General features: G+C 55.3%; 1 long non-coding RNA gene and 1 pseudogene across 2 annotated transcripts in view; one reads left to right on the top strand and one right to left on the bottom strand.

The window, feature by feature from the left end:
- LOC138850221 (uncharacterized) overlaps nucleotides 1-16,412 on the top strand; it is a 105,992-nt gene that overhangs the window by 1,888 nt on the left and 87,692 nt on the right. The window lies entirely within an intron of this gene.
- On the bottom strand, nucleotides 5,050-6,191 carry LOC108176554 (small ribosomal subunit protein eS27 pseudogene; annotated as a pseudogene).

The following is a 16,412-nucleotide window of genomic DNA, read 5'->3' as shown; positions in this document are numbered from 1 at the left end:
CGAAGCCCTGGCGGGGGTGGGGGGAGAAGTCGGGGAGCAGAAGGCACAGGTGACCCATGGGAACAGACTGGGAAGGCCTCCTGGGATAGGCCTGGGGGTCCCCTGTGTGGAGGGGAGGGAGCCTCTCTACCCAGCTGGACCTAGGGGTGTGGACGCAGGCCCTGAGGGGTGGCCTAGGCAGGGAGGCTGGCTTACAAGAGTCTTGGGAAAGAAATCAGGCAGGGGAAAGTGAGGGGCGGGCAAGATGGGGGCTGTTTGTGCAGTGGTTTGGAAGAGAAACGGGCTTGACTTGGGAAGACAGGCCATGAGGAGGAGAGGGAAGGAGGCTGGATGGGTCTGATGGGAACTCGGATGAGGAGCCATGAGCCCCCTCCCTGCCTCCCTCCCCATCCCCTTCTGTGCTTACAAACACGGTGACTTAGCCAAGGTCTCCTGACTCCCCCCAACTACGCACCCTCCCCATGTTCTTTCCCTGCACCAGGCTGCCAGTGGGAAGGGGGGGGTAGGGCGTTCAGTATTCTGGAACATTCCAGCAGGAGGGCCCTGAGATGTCCAGGATAATGTGGGAGGGCCCTGAGATTTCCGACTGAACGGAACAGCATGAGCTCCAGGGAAGAGCAGCTTTAGGTGGAGGCTGGGGTGCCGAGTGGAGGACTGGGGCCAAAGGAGACAGCAGCCAACCCATCCTTCCCACCCACGTCACGCTTGGAAGCAGAGCTCTGGCCGCAGCCGGTCCAGCCTGACCACACCTCACACATGGGTTCTGGCTCCAGGCTGCTAGGAGCGCCCTCCCATCCCCAGTGTGGAGAGCTGGCCTGGTAGACGCTGCCTCCTTCCCTGAGCCCTTGTACTGGGGGACCTTTATTCTCCTTGCTGGGGTTGCAGAGCAGATACCCCCTCCCCCAGGGGCTGCTTGCTCCCAGACCTGACATTCCTGTGGGGTTGGCATGGGAGCCACTGCCCAGATGCCAAGGGGTGAGGCAAAATAGGGCTCCAGGCCAGGCGAGGTAAAACCAGGCCCCCTGGATGCACTCACTGGCTGAGTTGGCTGAGCTTGGACTTCCTGTGTCCCAGCCTCCGTTTCCTCCCCTGTGGGGTTCAGTGACCTGGCGTCTCTAACACTCCCAGCACAGTGCCTGGCGGGTGGTGGGTGTGCAAACGTTCACTGGTCCTTTCCCTTCGTGGGGCGAGGACACGGAGCCTGTCCCCAAGCGGTGTGTGCTGCCCTGGCTACACCGAGGGCTCTCACTGCTCTGGGGCTGTCTCCCTGGGCTGCTGGTTCATGCACTTGCATGTGGCCAGGACTGTGAAGTCCCTCTAGCCACCACCTCTGGCCTCATCACCTCTCTTCTGGACTCTTGCAACAGCCTGCCTGGCTCCTGGTCCAGCTGTCCCCCGCTGTGCCTTCCAGCTCACACTCCGGTCCCCTCTCTCCTCTGCTGGGAGGCGGAGTCCCAGCGTCAAGACTGGTCCTGCGGCTCCTGCAGGTTCAGCCACCGCAACACTCTCTCTGGGGACTGCTGTGTCCTGATTTGTAAGTGGCTGGTTGTGGGACAATCTACTGAAAACACCCATTGTCCTCAAGGCCCTCCTCCTACCCGCAAGACAGAATTAATCACCCCCAACTCAGGCCTTTTCCCTTGGTTCACCGAGGTGGCACCTGTCACAGGGCATCATCTGCAGGTCATCTGTCACCCCCAGGACACAGCCGCTCCAGGGCCCGTTCAGATTTGCACAGTGCCTTGAAGGAATTCAGGAAATGCTACCCCCAAATAAGCTGCCTTGGCTCACTGATTACTTTGAACTGAGGCCACTTGGGGCACAGCAGGTGCTGGCCCCAGCTTGCTCAGAACTTCCCTCCCCTGCCTAAAGCTCCATCAAGAGCAGCTCAGTCGCCATGCCTACCCTCCCTGCACTCAACGCCGCCAATCCCAGGGGAGAAGCCCGGAGGTTGGTGCCACGGCCAGACGACAGTCACCTGTTCTGAGGGCTGCTGCAGACCACTTTAGCAAGACCACCGTTATTCACTGTCCAGTCGTCCAGTCCCTCCCCTTCCCCACCTATGACATGTGCATACCCCCCCCCCCCAGCCCCGCCACTGCCCCAGCCCAGAAGTCCAGGACACTAAATAAGAGGAGACTTCCAAAAGTGCATGGGAAAAATAAATTAAAAGATGTTTGGCTGCAAGCAGTTTTGAAATCCAGGCCTGGCTTGTTCATAAGAACATGAATGTTTTGGAGCCTCCTGGTAGGCTTCCATCATCGCACCCTTCTTGGGGGTCTCATTTTTTGTGGGACTCCTGTGCCCACCTCCGTGATCCACGTGGGGCCTCTCCTGTGAGGCTGCATTGTGATGTTAGCTTCACTCACAGCCCGGCCAGAGGCATCACCCCTCCTCTTCTCTGGGCCTGACTCTTGTGTAAAAGCAGTTCCACGGCTGTTTTCTAGCTGGGAGGAGGAGAATGGGGGCAGGCGGCCGTGGCTCTAAATCCCAGGTCGGTAACTTCCCCGTGACCTTTCCCAGCCTTGGAGTCTTCATTTGTAAAACCGGACAAATCGCTAGGCACGGAGGATTAAAAGGCATAACCAGGTCACAGGGACTTGACAGCTGTGTGTCCCCGCCCGCCCTTCACTCCTCTTTCTGGAGCTGGGCCAGGCCCCGGTCTGAGGGAGGGGCATAGGGCGTTGTAGCATCAGAGGATCCTAGACCTTGCAGAGAGCAGGCTGCCTGTAACTCCCTGGCCCACCTGGCACCTGCCGGCACCTGCAAGATTCTTCTTCACCCGAGTGCCATGTCACAGAGGAGCCACTGTGGCTGACTGTGGTCAGGGCAAGTAGGACCCTGCCCCAGGCTCCCCTGACCTCACACCTTGGGGTGAAAGTGGACTCCAGGACATAGGCTGCCCTCCCTGAGTCACCAGAGCTGGGGAGGAGCGTTTGGTCACCACCCCCTGCTGTCCCCTCCTCCCTCCAGCGGTGACCCTGGCCGCCCCAGGCAGCAGGTGGGGGTGGAGGCTGAGAGCTGCCAGGACTTGTTCAGGTGCCTGCCCTGGGGCGGGAGAGCTCAGACCTGCAGGAGCCAGCCTGGACTCCAGTGTGAAGCCTGCCCGCCCCGGAAGTCCAAGAAGCTAAGCAGGCCTATTCATGGGTCCCCAGGTACTTAGGCAGCCCCCAGCCACGTCCAGGAGGCACTGCCATCTCAAGTGGTAACAGGGTAGCCAGCTCTGGACTCCAGAGTACTGTGCTCCTGTCCCTTGGGTGCAGCCATCTGTGGACAGGTGGAGGTGGGACAGGGGCTTGAGTGTAGAGGGTGGGAGAAGACTATCCCCCTGCACGGCGTGGGAACATGCTTAACACCCACTAGACGGCACGGCACGCTTAAAATGCTTACTGTTGCTGAACAACTCCCCAAACTATTTGTAAGTGTTGCCATTGAAGCCTCAAACCTGGGTCCACTCACCCGACATGCAGCAAGCCAGTCACCGACATTGCGAAGAATGCATCTGTTTATTGCAAAGCACAGAGCGAGGAGCTGGGCGGCTATTGCTTAATTCCTGGGCTCCCCGAGGAGTCCGGGGTGAAGTTTCCTGTAGATCAAAACGGGCTAAGAGGCGCGTGGTCAGCTTGTGTCCTAGTTCCTGGTTGGTCAGCGGTGCTTGTGCCCTTCCGTTGATTGGTCGGTGAGGCCGTGCATGTTAGGGAATTTCTGATGGCCGGGTGGGCTCCCGCTGGTCTGGGCACTACATGGAAGTGGTGGTTCCCTCTGCCCCAGACCTGGAATTCCCCTACTGAAGCCCCTCCGGACAGCACTGGCCAGCAGGGTTTGATTTGTAGGAGAGGCAGAGGACTTCTTGGGTCTGGTGATTAGAACCCTGTAGGGCCAGCTGTGCCAGTCTCTCAATTCAGGGATTCCCTTTGATAAAGGACAGGTAAAGGATACCTGGGGCTTAGGGAGACAATGAGAGACTGGGTCCTGCCTTTGCATCATGGGAGTTTTGTCTCATTATGTATATTTTACCACATCTGAGAATTTTTTTTTAAAGATTTGTTTATTTATTTGACAGAGTTACACACAGAGAGAAGGAGAAGCAGAGAGAGAGATTGAGAGAGAGAGAGAGAGAGAGAGAGAGAGAGAGAGGTCTTCCATCTGCTGGTTCATTTCCCAAATAGCTGCAATGGCTGGAGCTGAGCCCATCTGGAGTCAGGAGTCAGGAGCTAGGAGCTTCTTCCAGATCTTGCACGTGGGTGCAGGGGCCCAAGGACTTGGGTCATCTTCTGCTGTCCCAGGCCACAGCAGAGAGCTGGATTGAAAGTGGAGCAGCTGGGACTCGAACCAGCACCCATATGGATGCCAACACTGGAGGTGGCAGCTTTACCTGCTACACCACAGCGCCAGCCCCTAAAAATGTTTTTAAAACAAAGAAAATCTGTGTAAGCAAATGAGCTTGGATGATCGCATCCAGTGTTGTCCAGGAGCTGCTGGGAAACGGTGCCTTTTTTTTAAAAACAAGGACTGTGCCTGGATTGCTTTTTTTTTTTTTTTTTAAGATTTATTTATTTATTTGAAAGTCAGAGTTACACAGAGAGAGAAGGAGAGGCTGAGAGAGAGGTCTTCCATCCGCTGGTTCACTTCTCAATTGGCTGCAATGCCTAGAACTGCACTGATCTGAAGCCAGGAGCCAGGTGCTTCCTCCTGGTCTCCCACGTGGGTGCAGGGGCCCAAGGCCTTGGGCCATCCTCCACTGCTCTCCCAGGCCATAGCAGAGAGCTGGATGGGAAGAGGAGCAGCCGGGACTCAAACTGGTGCCCATATGGGATGCTGGCACAGCAGGCAGTGGCTTTACACACTATGCCACAGTGCTGACCCCTGTTTTATTTTTTAAAAGTATTTTTTATTTTCAGAGCGATGGATAGAGGAAGAGACAGAGGAGACCTTCCATCTGCTGGTTCACTTCCCAAATGCTGGCTACAGTCGGGTCTGAGCCAGAGCAAGCCCAGAAGTCAGGAACTCCATCCAGGTCTCCTACCTGGGTGGCAGGGACCCAAGGACTTGAGGCATCATCTGCTGCCTCCAGGGGTGCGCATTAGCAGGAGGCTGGAATCGGAAGCAGAGGTGTGACTCTCTCCCAGGCACTCTGGTATGGGATAGGGGCAGTGGCTTAACCTGCTGTGCCATGACGCCCATGCTGAGAGGAGAGAAGGTAAAAGCCCGTCACGTGCCCGTCTCTACCACCCAGTGCTGTTCTTATGCACGGCCGTGCAGCCCTCCCTCTCCTCCAGGCCCCCCCCCCTTTTTTTTTAATCCAAAATGTGTTTATGGGGAAGTTTCCCACCTGGTGCTCTCAGTGCTGCTTCCCTCTGAGGGGACATCCTTCCGGAAGCCTTTTCCTCCTGTAGGCTGCTAGAGGACAGTGGAGCAGCCAACACACGAAACTTGCGTTTGGGCGTGGCTGAGAACCATGGTGACTGGGCAGCACCCTGGACACTGCACATCCATGAAGTAGGAACTGGGGCTCTGCACCAGGCGCTTCTTCTTGTGTTTCCTCTTCTCCTCTTCTGGAGAGGGATGGAGGAGATCCTTTGCGAGAGGCCTGGGTAGGTCCTCACTGCCGGAAAGACACCTCTGTATTTTAATTCTTGTCCTTTGAAACTATGAACACTACATGTGACTTGGACTTGAGACTGTGTCCAGCCATGCCCAAGAGGGGTCATTCGCTGCTCGCCTTCTCGTCAGCTCTCTAAGGAGGGACAATGGCAGGCTCAGCGCCGTGGCTCACTTGGTTAATTCTCGGCCTGCGGAGCCGGCATCCCATATGGGCGCCGGATTCTGTCCCGGCTGCTCCTCTTCCAAGCCAGCTCTCTGCTGTGGCCCGGGAGGGCAGTGGAGGATGGCCCAAGTCCTTGGGCCCTGCACCCCACGGGAGACCAGGAGAAGCACCTGGCTCCTGGCTTCAGATCGGCACAGCTCCAGCTGTGGCAGCCATTTGGGGGGTGAACCAATGGAAGGAATCTCTCTCGCTGTCTGTAACTCTACCTGTCAAATAAATAAATAAAAATCTTAAAAAAAAAAAAGGAGGGACAATGGCATTGGCTGTGACTGCTGGCACTTGGTGCTCTATATTATTTTTCTTTCTGTGCCCACTAGCCGACTTTCCGCTGCACCACATCCCTGAGGCCTGAGGGGGCATCCATGCTCTGTGTTGTGCTGTCTGAATGGGCATCACCACCAGGTCCTCTGACTGCTCATCTCATTTGTTGCTAGAGGAATTTATTTGTTTTTATTTTTGTTTTATATGAAAGGTAGAGAGACAGAGACAGATAGATCTTCCATGCACCGATTCACTTCCCCAGACACCCGAAACAGCCAAGCCTGGATCAGCCAAGCTAGGACCCTCCTATGTTGCGGGCAGGGACCAAAGTACCCGAGCCGTCTTCTGCTGCCTCCTAACATGCATTACCAGGAAGCTGTTGCTGGAAGCAGAGCCAGGACCGGAATCCAGGTGTTTTGTCACGGACACCAGCGTCCCATCCCCTGTCTTAACTACTGTGCATGATTTTTAGCCTGAAAGGAGATATTGGGGCTAGATGTTTCCTGTCCACCTGTCTCACTGTGGGGTCCTTGAGCCTTTTACCCAGTAACTGCGCACCACTCAGAGATCTTTTTTTTTTTTTTAAAGATTTATTTATTTACTTTGAAAATCAGAGTTACACAGAGAGAGAAGGAGAGGCAGAGAGAGAGAGAGGTCTTCATCCGCTGGTTCATTCCCCAATTGGCCACAATGGCTGGAACGGCGCCAATCCAAAGCCAGGAGCCAGGAGCTTCCACCGGGTCTCCCCTGTGGGTGCAGGGGCCTAAGGACTTGGGCCATCTTCTACTGCTTTCCCAGGCCTTAGCAGAGAGCTGGATTGGAAGTGGAGCAGCTGGGTCTCAAAACAGCATGCATATGGGATGCTGGCACTGCAGGCGTAGGCTTTACTCACTACACCACAGTGCTGGCTCCTCAGAGATCTTTCAAGAACCAGGCTGTTGGGGTGCAGTGGGTTAAGCCACTGGCCGTGATGCTGGCATCCCATATTGGAGCACCGGTTGGAATCCCAGCTGCTCTGCTTCTGATTCTGATCCAGCTCTCTGCTAATGATTCTGGGAGAGCAGCAGAACATGGCCCAAGTCCTTGGGCCCCTGCCATCCATGTGGGAGACCTGTATGGAGTACCAGGCTCCTGGGTTTGGCCTGTCCCAGTCCTGACTGTTGCAGCCATTTGGGGAGTGAACCAGTAGATGGAAGACCTCTCTACTTTGTCATTCTGCCTTTCAAATAAATAAGTAAATCTTTTTTTTTTTTTTTTTTTTGGCAGGCAGAGTGGACAGTGAGAGAGAGAGACAGAGAGAAAGGTCTTCCTTTACCGTTGGTTCACCCTCAAATGGCCGCTGCAGATGGCGCGCTGCAGCCGGTGCACCGCGCTGATCCGAAGGCAGGAGCCAGGTGCTTTTCCTGGTTTCCCATGCGGGTGCAGGACCCAAGGACTTGGGCCATCCTCCACTGCACTCCCGGGCCACAGCAGAGAGCTGGCCTGGAAGAGGGGCAACCGGGACAGAATCCGGCGCCCCGACTGGGACTAGAGCCCGGTGTGCCGGTGCCGCAAGGTGGAGGATTAGCCTAGTGAGCCACGGCGCTGGCCATAAGTAAATCTTAAAACACACACACAGACAAACACACACACACACATACCCAAGCTGTGCAGTGGGTTAAGCTGCTGCTTGCAACACCTGCATCTCCTATCAGAATTCGAGTTTCAGTCCTGGTTGCTCTACTTCTGATTCAGGTTCCTGCTAATGCACCTGGAAAGGCAGCAGCAGTGGCCTAAGTACATGGGCCCCTGCCACCCACTTGGGAGCCCAGGTTAGAGTTCCTGGCTCCTGGCTTCAGCCTGGCCCAGCCCTGGCTGTTGTGGCCATTTGGGGAGTGAACCAGGGGATAAAAGATGCTTTCTCTGTGTGTGTGTGTGTGTGTGTGTGTGTATGTGTGTGTGTGTGTGTCTCTCTCTGTCTTTCCCTCTCTCGATACTCTGTCATTCAAATAAATAAATTAAAAAAAAAAAAAAAAAAAAAGAACCAAGCCACCAGCTTGCACATCGGGAAGCACCTGTAACACGGGGCTTCAGAGCGTGCCTTCTGTTTTCTTTCCTCATGATCTGATTGCTAGTCTATGGAAGCACACCTCCTGCCCCATGCAGGCCTGCACACAGACCTTGGGGCTTCTTTCTTCCTCCTGAAAGCCAGGTCCAGACATCATTTTTCAGCCATAAGCATCTCGGGGTAGACAGACATTTTAAATTATAATAATTGTGCGCTTGTGGTAGAGTGGATGATTTCACAGATGCAGTGGCTTAAGACAAGGCCGAGGGCTGAGGATGGGCCAGGGGCTGCTGGGTGGGGCCTCCGCCTGCACCAGCGTCCTCCTGTCCTGCAGGGGAAGCAGGAAGTTGGCCCCTGTCCGGCTCAAGGGCAGGCCAGGAGGTCACCTGGGGGACTCCCACTTACCTGAGGAGGAGGTCAGGGTGCTGAAGTCCCCGCCTCAGTCCCCCCGGGCGGCCGCTTTGCACAGGTCCTGGTCTTGGGGCCAATGACTCTCACTTACAGGTCCACCCAGCCGGCCCCTCACCCCTTCTCTGTCCTGCCAAGGAGCTGAGCCAGGGCCATAGCCCTCCCTGCCCTGGGCCTTGGCTCCAGGAAGCCTTGGAAGTCCTCTGAAATGAGTCCTCTGTCCTGTGTGCCTTCTGCCATGGCTCGGTTCCACCTTCTGGGCCAGCGAGTAGATGTGTCTGACACAGCCCGCTTACCTGGCCTCATCCCAAACCCTCAACCAGGCCACGTGATAGCCGCCGCCTGTACCTAAACATTTACCCAGCCCCACCCAGGACAGCCAGACAGACACACCCCCCCCCCCCCCCCGTCACCCTCACACACCCTCACCCTCACCGCTTGGCACTGCCACGCCCCATTCCTCCCTCCCTCCAGACCTACAGGGCAGCAGCTTCCCCACCCCCAACTTGCTCTGCGTCCTCCAAGAACCAGGCCACACGTGGGTCCTCACGTGGTCCTCAAAGCACCCCTTCATCCTTGTTGGGCCCAGTGGCAGGGGTGCACAAGGGTGTGTGCCAGGTTAGCCTCTCCCCTGCCTGCTGGGGACACACGCCCTTGTCCCTGGGTCAGCCCACCCCCGTGTACCGGAGGGAAGCTCACTCAGACTTGCTGACTGCTTTGTTACTGCAGGCAGGTCCTCTGGGAAGCAGATGCTGAGATGGGGTTAGGAGAGCAGAAGGGGAGGAGGCGGGACTGGGCAGAGGCAGGGCTGGACCGTGAAGCAGACTGAACAAGTGGCCAGCAAGGAGCTCCACAGCTCACCAACTGTTAGCCCGGCACCCTCCGCACTCACCCCCCGGCAGAAAAGACTCAGACACCGCCCATGGACATACGCGACCCTGATTTGAAGGCTGAAGTGGATCCTGAAGGTGCTAATGGCGTGCCCACTAGCCAGCCCTGCAAGCTGGGCGGTGAGGCCTCTCCTGTCCACCCTGTCGTGCTGGGCTACGGACCCGAAACCTTGAGGATGGAAGCAGGTTGATGGCAAGGCCATGGCTTTCTAGACTGTGCCCTCCCCCACATCTGTGAAAAGGCAGGCACCAGGAAGTTTGCAATGGGTGGATTCCCTCTAATTAAAGAATTGGGTGCTGGGACCGGCGCTGTGGTGTAGCAGGTTAAAGCCCTGGACTGCAGCGCTGGCATCCCATATGGGCACCAGTTCCTGTCCTGGCTGCTCTACTTTCTATCCAGCTCCCTGCTAATGCGTGTGGGAAAGCAGCAGAGGATGGCCAAGTCTGTCCTTAGGCCCCTGCACGCACGTGGGGGACATGGAAGAAGCTCCTAACACCTGGCTTCAGATCAACCCAGCTCCAGCTGCTGTGGCCATTTGGGGAGTGAACAAGTGGATGGAAGACCTCTCTCTGTCTCTACCTCTCTCTTATCTCTGTGTTTCAAATAAATAAATCGTAAGAAAAAAAAAAAAAGAAATGGGGGGCCAACGCTGTGGTGTAGCAGGTAAGGCTGCTGCCTGCAGTGCCGGCATCCCATATGGGCACCGGTTCGAGTCCCGGCTGCTCCACTTCCGATCCAGCTCTCTGCTATGGCCTGGGAAAGCAGTAGAAGATGGCCCAAGTCCTTGGGCCCCTGCACCCACGTGGGAGACCCAGAGGGAGCTCCTGGCTCCTGGCTTCGGATCAGCACAACTCTAGCCGTTGATAGCCAATTGGGGAGTGAACCAGTGGATGGAAGACTTCTCTCTCTCTCTCTCTCTGGCTCTCTTTCTCTTTTTGTGTAACTGTGATTTTCAAGTAAAATAAATAAATCTTAAAAAAAAAAAAAGGAATTGGGTGCTGGGAAGATTCTGGACTTTGGCATCAGCGGACCTACATTCATATGCAGTCCTGGTCCTTATGACTTTTAACTTGCTCTAGGCCATAATTTTATTTTTTGATTTATTTATTTTCATTTTTTATTTGAAAGGCAGAGAGACAGAGAGAGAAAAAGAGGGAGGCAGACAGAGATCCCCCATCTGCTGCTTCACTCCCCAAATGCCCACAACAACCAGGACTCAGTCAGGCTGAAGCCAGGAGCCAGAAACTCAATCTGGGGGACCTGGAACCAAGTACTTGAGTACTTGAGCCAACTTCTGCTGCCTTCCAGGGTGTGCAAGTTGGACCAGCAGTGTAGAAACTGGGACTTGAACCAGGCACTCCGACATGGGGTGGGGGCATCCTATACCACATGCCAACTCCTAAGCCATGCTTTTCTCTTTCTTTAAAAGATCTATTTATTTAGTTGTAAGAGTTACACAGAGAGAGAAAGAAGCAGAGAGAGAGAGAGAGAGGTCTTCCATCCGCTAGTTCACTCCCCAATTGGCCGCAATGGCTGAGCTGTGCCGATCTGAAGCCAGGAGCCAGGAGCTCCCTCCGGGTCTCCCACGCAGGTGCAGGGGCCCAAGGACTTGGGCCATCTTCTACTGCTTTCCCAGGCCATAGCAGAGAGCTGGATTGGAAGTGAGGCAGCCGGGACTTGAATCGGTGCCCATACGGGATGCCGGCAGTGCAGGCGGCGGCTTTACCCGCTACGCCACAGTGCCGGCCCCCATACTTTTCTTATTTGTAAACTGACGGGGATGTGATGTAGGTGTGATCCCTTTTCTCACTCATCATAAGGATCCCAGCACACATACCGCTCATGAAAGACAGGGTGCCAAGTGCTGTGGTTTGGTTGTGGTTTTAGTGTCCCCCAAAGCTTCCTATATTGAAATTTCACCCTCCTTGTGAGGTGGCAGAGTGGAAACTTCACGGGGCTCTGGTGGTTAGAGCTGAGGTCTACCAGCGGTTGAATACTGGTGGCTTTGATAAGAGGAGGGGATGAGGTGGTAGTGGCGGCCAGGACCATGGATGCCACCTCCAGGGAGGTGGTGCCGGCCAAGGCGGCTCCAGCGCTCCCCCAGCCTGGTCTCAGGCAGTGAGCACCAAAACGAGGATTCTGGAGAGTGGGGTGTGGGTGTCCCTAGGCCCAAGTTACCCAGGTAGGACTGAGAAAACTGCCCTTAAGGAAGGCGTCGGGGAGAGAGGCCGGGCGCTTAGCATAGTGGTTAAGATGCCTGCACCCCACCTGGGGCTCAAGTTCCCGCTCCAGCGCCTGACTCCAGCTTCCTCCTGATGCACCCTGAGAGGTAGCAGTGGGTCCTGCCACTTGTGTGTGGGAGACCTGGACGGAGTTCCCGGCTCCTAGCTTCTCCTGGCCCAGTCTTGGCGGTTGTGAGCAATTGGGGAATGAAGCCGTGTAGGGGAACTCGCTCTCTCTGTCTCCCTCTTTCTCTTCTGCCTCTCAGATAACACATTTAAAGAGAGGAAAAGGAAGACCTCGCCACGCAGGCCATCTGCCACCAACTTGGGTAAGCCGACTAGGACTAGGTCTTCCAGTTTGGAAGTCTGGACAGCCACTGTTGGAGTTCAGGACGAGGACACTGAGATCCAGCAGATCCCGAGACAGGAGGCCCTGTGAGGACGAGGAGTGGGAGTAAGCATTTCGGAGCAGAATGACAGCGCTCTGCCATCTTTAAAGGAACATCGGATTCCCCCGGGCCCAGGATTTCACAAGCCGTTTGGGTGGCCAGCAGGGGAGGAAGTGTGTGATATCTTTCTCCTTCCCACACTATCCCAAGCTTCCTGGGAAAGAATGTTGTCCGGTTTCCTGGCTCAAAGCTTTTCAGAGACTTAAGAGGCCCCAGGCAAGGTGACTGAATAGTCCCTTGGGCAGAGGCCCTGACTGGAGCATGTCTGTTCTGGAGGGCCTGCTTCCCACCCGTGCAAGCTGGCATGCTCTGTCTGTCACAGGCCAGACATACTTGTTGAGTGAGTGCCTAGTTCCAGGCGCTGTGTTAGGTTCCAGGGGAGCCACGGGAGCAAGATAGATGTAGCTTCTGACTGCTTATGGAGCAATAGTATTTTTTTTAAAGATGTATTCATTTATTTGAGAGAGGGAAGTTACAGAGAGAGAGAGAGAGAGAGAGAGAGAGAGAGGTCTTCCATATACTGGTTCACCCCCCAAAAGACGCAACGGCCGGAGCTGGGCAGATCTGAAGCTTCTTCTGGGTCTCCCCACAGCGGTGCAGTGGTCCAAGCACTTGGACCATCATCCTCTGTCTTCCCAGGCCATTAGCAGGGAGCTGGATCAAAAGTGGAGCAGCTGGTGGGGCCGGCACTGTGGAGTAGCGGGAAAAGCCGCTGCCTGCAGTGCTGTCATCCTATATGGTGCCAGTTCAAATTCAGCTGCTTCACTTCTGATCCAGTTCCCTGCTAAAGTGCCTGGAAAACAGCAGATGATGGTTCAAGTACCGAATCTCTACCACCCATGTGGGAGACCCGGATGAAGCTCCTGGCTCCCGGCTTCAGCCTGGCCTACCCCAGCTGTTGGAGCCATTTGGGGGAATAAACCAGTAAATAGAAGATTCTCCCTCTTTCTCTGTCACTCTGCCTTTCAAATAAATAATCTTCTTTTTATTTATTTATTTATTTATTTATTGACAGGCAGAGTTAGACAGTGAGAGAGAGAGAGAGAGAGAGAGAGAGAAAGGTCTTCCTTTTTTCCATTGGTTCACTCCTCAAATGGCCGCTACAGCCGGCGTGCTGCACTGATCCGTAGCCAGGAGCCAGGTGCTTCCTCCTGGTCTCCCATGCGGGTGCAGGGCCCAAGGACTTGGGCCATCCTCACTGCACTCCTGGGATACAGCAGAGAGCTGGACTGGAAGAGGAGCAACCGGGACAGAATCCGGCGCCCCAACCGGGACTAGAACCCAGGGTGCCGGCGCCACAGGCGGAGGATTAGTCTAGTGAGCTGCGGCACCGGCCAATAATCTTCTTTTTTAAAAAAGTGACTGGCTACCAAAAAAAAAAAAAAAAAGAAAGAAAGAAAGGAAGAGGGAGTGGGATCAGTCAGGGCCATGAACAGACACACACACTCCCTGGCTGTTGCCGTGTGAAGCCCTGTGCCACCACGGGACTCTGCCAGCAAGAAGCCACCACCTTGCACCCCCAGAGCCATGAGCTGGGAAAGACCACTATGCTTTGCAAATTGCCCTGTCTGTGGTGTGGTGCTGCTGGCAGCAGCAAATGGACCAGCACGGGAGAAAAGCCTGAGGAATACATTCAAGTCAGGAGCCCTCAGGCTGCTGCCTACTGCTGAGCCTGGGTCCCGTGAGGACTGACCATGGTGCGGACGTGGGATCCGGCTCAAGGCTCTCACCTGATGTCCTGGTCGAGGGAGGGCCTGGCAAGACCTGTCTGGTCCAGTTCTTTATGCTGTGCGTCATTGCTTCTTCCCCGAGGCAGGGTCCCTTCCGGGATGAGGGTCTTAGCATCTGTGATCAGACAAGGGAGGCAGAGAAGTTCTCCATTGCTGACTCTTACCCAGAGAAGCAGGGCAAGTTAGAGGAATATTTCTAGGTTTTACGGTCGTCTTTAGGGGAGAGGGGTTCTAGCTTCTACGACCCGCTTGAGGAAGAAGGTCTGTATAAATGGCTTTAGGCAGGCAATGAGAAGGGAACAGAAAGTCAGAGAGAGACTGCTCCGGAAGCCTTGCAAGCTGCTTCAGTTCAAAGTCCCAGCGTGCCAAGGCCATCCTCTGGGCATTGTGTTCTGAGCCCCAGCAGTGCCTGTCGTGACCTTGGTGCAGTGGTTAAGGATGCCATGTGGGATGCCTGCCTCCTGTATCTGATTGCCTGGGTGCAGAACCTGGGAGGCAGAGGTGACCGCTCAAGTGGTTGGGTCCCTGCTGCACGAGTGGGAGGCCTGGATTGAGTTCTAGTGTTGGCCTGGCTCAATCCTGGTCTGAGGAATGAGCCAGTGGATGGGATCTCTGTCAGTCTCTGTCTCTCGAAGGCAGGCAGGCAGGAAGGAAGCCTGCCATCTTATCTCATGCCCAGAATGTCTCTTATGAATGTTAATCTTGGAGCTGGCACTGTGGCATGGCGGGTAAGGCTGCCTGCAGCACCAGCATCCCATATGGGTGCCAGTTCGAGTCTCGGCTGCTCCACTTCCAAACCAGCTCTCTGCTATGGTCTGGGAAAGCAGTAGAAGATGATCCAAGTCCTTGGGCCCGTGCACCTGTTACCGGAGAAATTGCAGGGTTCTTGTCTTTGCGCAAGAAGGAATTCAGGCATGAGACAGAGAGTAGTGGGAGGTAAAATAGCAAGGTTTATTAGGGAAGAGACATCCGTAAGGATGGATGGGGAGAGACTGGGGTGGTGGTGGTGGAGGTTACATGGTTGAGTGGAGAGAATAAACCTGGCCAGACCAGGCTGGCGGCTCAGCAGAGAGGCAGAGGGCTGAGCGCGCAGTCCGGTTGAGGCCGGGGGTTTTTAAGGAGATGGGTCTTTGTCTTCACATATCTCCTCCTGAAACAAAGGATTTTATGGCTGTAAATACTAAGAAGCTCCTATCTGAGTTTTTCCTTGAAGGTATCAGACTGGAGGAAGCCTAGCTGGCGCCATCCTGGGTTCAGAGGAAGGGTGAGCAGGACCCCCTAGAGAATGGGGATCCGGAGCAGGGTGTTTGAAATGCAGATACTGGGCTGCATCTGGGAGATTGTGGAAGATTTGTCAGGCAGAAGGGGCGGGGATCTCCACCTGACAGGTCATCGGGTAGAAGGAGGCAGGGCAGGATGTGAACACTAGGCTGCCCCTGCAGCATTATCGGGATAACTTTGAGATGTAGATGCATATGCTGGACGTAGAAGTCTTCTCCGGAGGCCTTTGTCACACACACATAAGCTCATACCTAACTTCCTGCCTAACACACCCACGTGGGAGACCCGGAGGAAGCTCCTGGTTCTTGGCTTCAGATCGGCGCAGCTCTGGCCGTTGCAGCTGTTTGGGGAGTGAACCAGCAGGTGGAAGACCTCTCTCTCTCTGTCTCTGTCTCTCTCTCTCTGCCTCTACTTCTCTCTCTGTGTAACTCTGACTTTCAAATACATAAATACATCTTTTTTTTTTCTTTTTCTTTTTGACAGGCAGAGTGGACAGTGAGAGAGAGACAGAGAGAAAGGATCACGCTGATCCGAAGCCAGGAGCCAGGTGCTTCTCCTGGTCTCCCATGGGGTGCAGGGCCCAAGCACCTGGGCCATCCTCCACTGCACTCCTGGGCCATAGCAGAGAGCTGGCCTGGAAGAGGGGCAACCGGGACAGAATCCGGCGCCCCAACCGGGACTAGAACCCGGTGTGCCGGCGCCACAAGGCGGAGGATTAGCCTATTGAGCCGCGGCGCCGGCCATAAATAAATCTTTTAAAAAAATCTAACTCACAGGATTATGGAGCACCTGTGGAACGGCTCATGCACAGGGCCCAGCTGAGGGCCAGCACCGGCTGGGTGAGGTTACTGATGGATGGGAGGGTCGGACTTACTGTTCAAGCCAGTGAGGGTACGGAGGTGAGCTAAGAGATCTGGGGGTGTGTCCTCTGCAAATGCTGCTTCCTTGAAAAGTGAGGAGCTCCTGCGTCTTCCGGCCAGATCCCGTGAGTCTGGAAAAGGCTCTGGAAGTGAGCAGGAAAGGCTAGCAGGGGGCCCGGAATCTGTCCTGTGGGGGACAGGAAGGGAGCCGAGACAGTGGACACATCCAGAACCAGCTGCAGGTGTCGCTGCCTAAGGTCTTTCAGCAGAATTGTCTAACACTCGTACTACACTTCCCCCACTGGGAGAGCTGAGTTTTCTTAGCCAACCAACAAACACAACCTATAGGCCGTCCCCACCTGATTGGCCCTTTACAGGATGCCCCTTCAGTACCGTGCTGCCTCCGGTCCTCCTCGCTGAGATGCAGGCTGTGGCC

The sequence above is a fragment of the Oryctolagus cuniculus genome, chromosome 6, assembly GCF_051225735.1.
Source record: "Oryctolagus cuniculus isolate XC-2025 breed Fujian yellow rabbit chromosome 6, ASM5122573v1, whole genome shotgun sequence".
NCBI classification, from domain to species: domain Eukaryota; kingdom Metazoa; phylum Chordata; class Mammalia; order Lagomorpha; family Leporidae; genus Oryctolagus; species Oryctolagus cuniculus.
Note: the sequence above shows the minus strand (reverse complement) of the source record. Positions and strands in the feature narration are given on the sequence as shown.